Source organism: Octopus bimaculoides, chromosome 11, assembly GCF_001194135.2.
Source record: "Octopus bimaculoides isolate UCB-OBI-ISO-001 chromosome 11, ASM119413v2, whole genome shotgun sequence".
Lineage (NCBI taxonomy): Eukaryota > Metazoa > Mollusca > Cephalopoda > Octopoda > Octopodidae > Octopus > Octopus bimaculoides.
The window spans coordinates 5,666,249-5,674,869 of record NC_068991.1 but is presented as its reverse complement, the minus strand read 5'-3'; positions in this window follow the sequence as shown (position 1 = coordinate 5,674,869).

Sequence of the window (8,621 nt, the reverse complement as noted above, 5' to 3'; positions counted from 1 at the left end):
ACACACACATATGTATGTATCTGTTCGTTTGTTAGCTGTTGTCGCTTATTGTTATCGTTTAGCTGCAGTTGAGTCCTATTCGAGTAACACATCCTTAAAATTAAAGAATAAAAGGCCAAAGTGGATTGCTGCAGGATTTGAACTTGGAACGTAAAAAGACGCCATCGAATATCACGATGTAATTTCTCTTACACTGACTTCATTCCGCCAACCATCCCCACCACAACCACCACCAACACCACCACCACCACCACCACCACTTCCCTATCAATCTAATAAAGCATCCATTCTCCATCTCTAAAATAACAGGAACAACAACGACAACAACAAAAGCGTTGAGGCATGTTAGTGTTATCTTGTAAAAGCTATGAATTAAAAGTCTTTCAAGTGTAAAATTAAGTTCCTTAAGACAAAATTCCATTGTTAATAGATTGTGTTCTCAAGGACATTACAAGCGCACATATTTCACTTCTCTTACAAGAACGTGAGTCATTGGGATTTAACTCTAAAATAACAGTACCATATCGGGGTTGATTAATATGTAGACACGCACGTTTTTGTGGCTTCTCGGCTGTAATGACTCTAATCTTATTTCGATGTGTAATTATAGTTTGATCGCTTCACTCTTCATAGAGGAAAAAATGAATGATTGCAAATAAGACGTTATATTAATAATTCTTAGACTATGAGATCAAACCTGTTACAAGACTTCCAAGTTACTCTGGCTTCTAGGCTGAAATCTTGCTTTAGTATTCAATTATAACTCTTTCAGTTCACATTGTGTAAGAAAAAAAAAAGCAACGATTTTATAAGACAGCGTACTCATAATTCCTAGTCTTTGAGATCTAATCCGATACAGGAGCTATGAAGTACATTCCTGGGACGATTATTTTATATCCGGTTGTCAGAAATATCTGTGAATGATGATTGAGATAGAGCTGTGTCGTCGTAATGATTGTGTGGTTTATGAATAGTGTTTTGCAAACATGTGGTTTCCGGTTCAGTCCCAAAGTGTGATACCTTGGGCGAGTTTCTTCTCCTCTTGCCTCGAGGTGACCGCTGCCTGCTGGGTGAATTTTGTAGTCGGAAACTACCTAGAAACTTGTGTATACACACACACACACACTCACAACAGAAATATTAGTGAGGGATTATCAGTCCGGGCAAAATAACTTATAAGTTCTATTACTACATCGAGCTAACAATATACTTTATTTTGTCCCTTTTTTTTACTCCCTTAATTTGGCACTTACCCAACATTCGGACTACTTCCATCTTCATCCATACTTTTTTGTCGTCAGACATGTTTTCCTTCTTAGGTGATATAAAAAGAGGTTCACTAAAGCATGCCTGAAGACGAAGGTACCTGATGCAATACCTATTCTATATCACCTCTATCGCTTTAGCTATTATGGCTAGAAAGCAGAATTTCTCTTCTCCTTTTTGAGGAGACGGTGGAACGATCTTAATAATCGATTCGGCTGACAGCTGTACTCTCCACAGCTGTGACAGTATCCGTTCGGTAGAAACCCACAGGTCCGAGAGACTAGGACACTATACGATTGCGTGCAGAACAGTTTGGTTGCTCTGCCCGCAACGTGGGCACGTAGGCGAAACTGTGATGCCGTGCCTCGCGAGTTTATCTCGAACTGGCACTACTACTACTACTACTACTACTACTACTACTACTACTACTACTTTAACCGTTTGTAGCATATTCTATAAAAACGTATCGGGAAAAAAATCATGCTTGTCGTTATCTTTCCCAGTTGGATTCAAATAATAAATGTAGTGGAGCGGCTCATTTGAGAATCGAACCCGTGTTTCAATATTTATTCACCAGGAGGTTGCTACAGCCGTAAAGCTATCCCTCAGAACACCATATATTCATTCACTGGAGTTAATTGTTGTAACGTACGTCACGATTTCGCAGCGATTTTGTCAGGGGGTAAATTACGCATGAAATTCTAATCGGTATCCTGTATAAAACCTATTTTTAAAAGCAAATGTTTAGTACAAATAAAAGTATTAGCTTTAATGCAATTAAACAAAAAGTAATGGTTGATAGCGGGATAAATTTAAATAAAGAGCAGTCATAGAAAAGAAATAGATCTAATTGCTGGAGACATTTTATTACAGAAGAAATCGCACATTACTCAAACCAACCGGATTATGTAAGCTTTTGAAGTTTGATTTGAATAAGAACAAGTTTCCATCGCAGGAATTTCGCCGTTAAAATCGGATATTAAAACGAAATATAACCATAAGACTGTATTACGTCAAAACGTTTGTAAACGATAAAGGGACAAAAGTAATTGTAGTAACTTTTGATGTTAAACTACTTGCATTCGATTAGTCAAAAGGAACAAAAAAAAAAAAGCAAACAAATATTGCGTGTATTGAAGACATTATACATTTTTTTTATCCTTATGTTTTATTATTTGTGTTTTTTGTTGTTGTTTTACTCCTCTTAGCTTCCGGTTGGTGAAGTCTCGCTTGTTTCATCGGAGGAGATTATGCAGCACGATATTAAATTAAGTGAATAAACATTAGGATTAGGATTAACACCCCAAAACATCTGCTGGGTATTTTGTAGGAACATTACAGAAAAATCTCAGCCATGTTGCTTTGCATTAGTAAAAGATTTAACATGTTTTTTTTGTTCCTTTTTTTTTTGTTCTTTTCGGCTCATGCATCCGATATGTCATGGATGGCATAAAACAATTTTGTTTTTACCCAAATAAAATTTCACTTTTCGCAAATATTTATCACACACAAGTTGCAGTGAAGAAAGATAAGAAAAGAAGAAAACAAACAAACAAAGCCAATCGTAGTTCTTATTTGTTTTCTTCATTTCAAGGTGAAGACTGACTTCAATTCACGCAACAACGTATTACCCAGCACGCAACCACAAATTCGATGCCACGTGTGCGTGTGCGTGCGCGTGCGCATGCGCGCGTGCGTTTGTGTGTAGGTGTGTGTGTAGGTTTGTGTATAATATATATATTTGCGTGTACGAATATAAGAATATATATATATATATGATTTCTTTCTATCTATCCAACTATCTATCTATCTATCTATCTATCTATCTATCTATCTATCTATCTATCTATCTATCTAGCTAGCTAGCTAGTTATCGGTAGTTCGCATAAATGGTCATCTATCCAGACCATTTAACATCATGGATTCGGTTCGTCAAGGATGCCCCCTCTCGTCGCTTCTGTATGTATTGACTCTTGAGCCACTACTGCGGAAGGTGGCGACGCTGAGGGGCATCCCACAAGAGCTGGGATGGGGGAGGAGCGTGTCTGCATACGCGGACGACGTCACCGTCATAGCGTCGAGCCACAAGCGATTTTTAATTCCTCCGTCTTCCTTTTCCCTTGGACTTTCCTCCGTCTCCTGTTTTTGAAGAAGAGCTTTGCTCGAAAGGCAAAACCATCTTTCTTTCCTTCTCTGATCGTCTGCTAATATTTTACATGTACCACGTGCTTGCGTTGTTGTTTTTTTTTGTTTTCTTCGTTCTTTTTGGATTTACTATTTTAAAAATATACGTATATATATCACATATATACATATGCAAACTAGCTACCAGCGACAGACTCAGCACATGGAACACAACTTGGATGGGTTGTTTTTAGTGCTTTAGAATGCTGTAAATGTCCCGAAAAATCATTTCGTATTGACGACAAATGCTGAAAAGCATTGAAATTCTATTATCAGTTGATGAAATTCCATCAGTAAACTGGCGCAAGGTACTACCGAATTACGTGATTTCATCGTATCACGGATCATCAGTGGCAACCAGCCAAGCCGAATGCCAGATAGAAAACCAGTCAGATCGATGCAAAATAATACTGGCCAAATAGTATTAGTGAAAGTAATAGCTGTCTTCTTGGCCATTACAAATCAGCGTTCAAATACAACCAAAGATACAACTGGTTTATCCATCCTCTCCTCAGATGTTGGAATTACTAGTCCGGTGACTAATGGCGAAATAGTAACGAAGCTGATATAAAATCGCTGCATTATGACTCTTTGACTCCCTGTAAAGGAGAAATCATTATTGGCCTAAAGTTGGTCACCATATCTTTTCCAGTATTGAGTGCAGCTGAGGATGGTAAATATCTTATGCTACAATGGTATACTTGGGTTTGAATAGATTAATTTTACCCTCCAATATTTCACTTGCAGAATACATAGCCTTAGGCCTAGTTAGAAGAAGAAAAAAGAAAACACAAACGTCTTGATTAAATGTCTTGGGCAAAATCATTTCCAGTTGTATCTTTTATACCGTCCAACATTGTCTTAATAGTAATTTACCGATAATTGAGTAATTAGTTTTACACCTTGCTCTTTCCCATCCCTTTCGCCCCATTTAGTAACCCTCATCGCACCATCCTCCATTTCTTTAGTTCCTTTCTTAATTACCCTCCTCCCTCACTCCTGTATCCATTTTCAAAACACGCAAACTACCCCTCGTTTTAATTAATCTCTGTTAGATATGAACGGCCAACATTTTTAGCGGCGTTAATTACACCGCTGGTTTCATTTATTCTCTGCCAATATTGCTTTCTCTCTCTCCCTCTCTTTCCCCTTTTCTCTCTCTCTCTCTCTCTCTCTATCGTCATTCCCCACTCCGTCACCACTGTTAACACCACCACCACCATCTCATACAACATCACCACTGTCATTATCCATCATGTTCAGCCAACACCAAATTCAATACAAACGCCATTCCTGTAACTCGCTGCAGCACCAACGCCTACACCGCCCATAACTCTAACAATGCAGCTTTTACTCGAGCATCATCGTCGCCCCCCCCCTGCAGAATTGCATGCATACACCATTTGCTTATACGTATGTCTACGCATGTACGGCTATATACACGTAGTCTGATCACTAAGTATCCGGAGTGTTGCCATAGTAATGAAGGTAAAGCACGGAAAGTAAAGCCGCTTTGGCACAAATTAACCTTGAACTCTGTTGTGCATGCGCACTAAGTTTTACGTTCTAGCTCACTTCCGCTGTTTACAGCAGTGCTTGGAAGGAAGGTGCGTAGCATGTGTTCGTCGCGTTGACCATGACAGAGGAAGTTGAACAAGAATCTGCATCAAATTTTGCGAAAAGCTTTGCGATACCCGTTCAGAGGCCTACGCAAAGTTTTCAGAAAGTCAGCATCGTTCTCGACACAATCAACGAGATCTTGTGCAACAGAAACACGAGCGTCCTTTTGGTCAGATAAAAGCAGTTTTGGAACAAACTTGGCAGACACGCTTCTCATACCCAAATCTTCAGTGATAATGGACTGAACTGAACCGTAACTAATCTGCACATCTTCTGATAACTCACAGATGGTGATTCAACGATTTCAGCAATTCTGTTATTCAACTTCAAGAAGGGATGTAAAGCAGCTGAAACTGCTCGCGATATCAATGAAGCTTTTGGTGAGGAAATGACCAGTGAAGGGTCAGCTCGAAAATGGTTTAAACGGTTTCGCAATGGAGACCTCAGCCTTGAAGATCGTTAGCGTAGTGGACACCCATCTGTCATCGATGACAGCCAATTAAAGACCTTTATTGAGAAATATCCACGTAAAACTACTCGGGAACTGGCAAAAGAACTTCAAGTTAACCAGAAAACGACCTGAAACAATTTGCATGCGATCAGAAAATGAAACAAGCTCGACAAATGGGTACCACTCGGTTTGAATGAAAATCAGAAAATGCGCAGATATGAAATTTGCTCCTCTATCTATCTATCTATCTATCTATCTATCTATCTATCTATCTATCTATCTATCTATCTATCTATCTATCTGTCTGTCTGTCTGTCTGTCTGTCTGTGTATCTACACCAACATATATAAAAAGATGTTATTTTTAATACACACGCACACACAGACACAGACAGACAGACACACACGCATACACACACAAACACAAACACATGTATATACGTACATATATATATATATTCATAAAGTGCACTGTCTCTACGCATACATGCACATGCACAATTACACACACACGCACACACACACATACGTTCTCTCTCACGTACACACATGGTCCATACAGGAAAAACAGAGCTCAATATTCAATAGTAAATGTATAATTATACTTCGTTTTCGCATCATTATATTCAATTATAAAACAATAGTTTTTATGTGTAGATCTTTGTTAAGTTAGTCAAGTATCACTTATTACATTGAAGTGGAGTGTGAAATTTATTTTTACACACACACGCGCGCGTCTGTGGGTTTGTGTGCGTCTGTATGTATGTGTGAATGAGCCTTCGTGTGTGTGTGTGTGTGTGTGCGTATATATCTTTTTTTTAATTCTTTCAATTCTCGAGAGATTGTTTCTAAAAATCAAACCTGAATCCGTGGAATTTATTTAACAAAATATGTAGACATTTACATTTGAATTTAGAATACTGAGTATATAATTAGACTGTGTCTATCTTTACCTGAAGACCCCCAGTTCTTCGAGAGTATTTCTGAAACGCTTGTTTAGGCCCGTGGTCTTGTGGATCATGCGTTAGTCTAACGATCATTACGTTGAGCGCAATTCTACTGTCGGGAGGCGCATTTCGCATTTGTTCATTCCTTTCCCAAGGAGACAAATGCTAGTGACAGATGGCGGCTAACCATGTGACAGATTAATCGTCTGTTCAAGAGACAGGAGGTTTTAACTTAAACAGTCCTTGGCATAACAGACTGCGTCAGTCATTATAGGTACAAATGTAAGGCGGCGAGCTGGCAGAAACGTTAGCACGCCGGGCGAAATGCTTAGCGGTATTTCGTCTGTCCTTACGCTCTGAGTTCAAACTCCGCCGAGGTTGACTTTGGCTTTCATCCTTTCGGGGTCGATAAATTAAGTACCAGTTACTCACTGGGGTCGATGTAATCGACTTAATCCCTTTGTCTGTCCTTGTTTGTCCCCTCTATGTTTAGCCCCTTGTGGGCAATAAAGAAATAAGAAACGTCAGCACGCCGGGCGAAATGCTTAGCGGTATTTCGTCTGTCTTTACGTTCTGAGTTCAGATTCCGCCAAGGTTGACTTTGGCTTTCATCCTTTCGGGTCGATAAATTAAGTACCAGTTGCGTACTGGGGCTGATCTAATCGACTGGCCCCTTCCCCCAAAATTTCGGGCCTTGTGCCTAGAGTAGAAAAGATTATAGGTACAAATGTAGATTTTATAATCGGAATACAAATGTAGGTTTCGAAGAAGTTGATCATAAATATTCTGTTCTCAATAATTTTAAATGAAATGGCTATGCACGCTGGACAGTTGATCGCCACCAAAGTACGTAATTTTATTGTAACCCAGAACAATCTTATCTTGTTGGGATTTCGTTTTGACGAAGTTTTGAGGGGAATGTTCTACGTGTTTCTTCATGAAGAAATGTATTAAAATAAATGCAACAGAAATAATTCGCAATTTGTATAAGAATATTCTGTTCTGCGGAAGCCATTCTATATTGTTTCATGAACACCATCATACCGCATGGGAAGACTAGCTTGATATCTTTCGGAAGGTGTTCATGTGTGAATTTTTCCATTGATAAGAGACATAATGAAAGATGCCACTGTCCATCCATCAATCTATCCCACCCACCGTCCGTCCGTTCATCCATCCATCCATCCCTCTCGCCGTCCCTCCGTCCCTCGTTCCCTCCATCCTTCTATCCATCCATCCATCAATCTATCCCACCCACCGTCCGTCCGTCCATCCATCCATCCCTCCCTCTCGCCGTCCCTCCGTCCCTCGTTCGCTCCATCCATCTATCCCCACATCCCTCCCTAGCTTTCTCGCTCGCTCGCTCCCTCCCTCGAGGGTCGTACAGAGTATTGGCTCTGCTTTTACGTTCCTCATTGTAACCGTGGACTTCTTGTCAAAACTGACCTAATAACTCATCTCAGGACCAACAAAAAAATGTAAAGCTGATAAACCGGTCATCTTCAGAGACATGAAGGACGAGCCCAAAAAACAATAAACTGATGCAGAACTCTTTGTATGAAACAATCATGATAAACATTTTTCGTTTCAAAACACATTTTCTCCATACGCGGTTTTAAAGAATGAATATTTCCTTTAGCGAAATTTCGACTCCTCTATCATATCAGCGGAAAATATTTATTAAATCCAGCTGTTTTTCAGATTTGTAAATAATTCTAGTGAATATCTTAAAATCGTCAACAAAGGAATAATGGAGGTAGTATGGATGCAGACAAAAACAATTTTTAAAGTGTGTATCCACTTGATAATTATTTTTATATTTCTCATTCATGTAAACGGTTTGTGTATTGTGTATGCATGAATGCTTTGCTTAACATGTGTAGTTTTTTTCTTCTGTCTTCAAGACTAGATTAATACTCAAATAAAATTGGAATTGAAATAGTATTTTATTTAACTTAATTGTTGCAGAAGTATGCACATACATACATACATACATACATACATACATATCTATATCTATGTGTATATATGCATGTATGTATACATGTATGCATGTATATATATGTATGTATATGGTGTATATATATATATGTGTGTGTGTGTAAATATTTATCTATCTATATACATACATACATATATACATACGTATATATA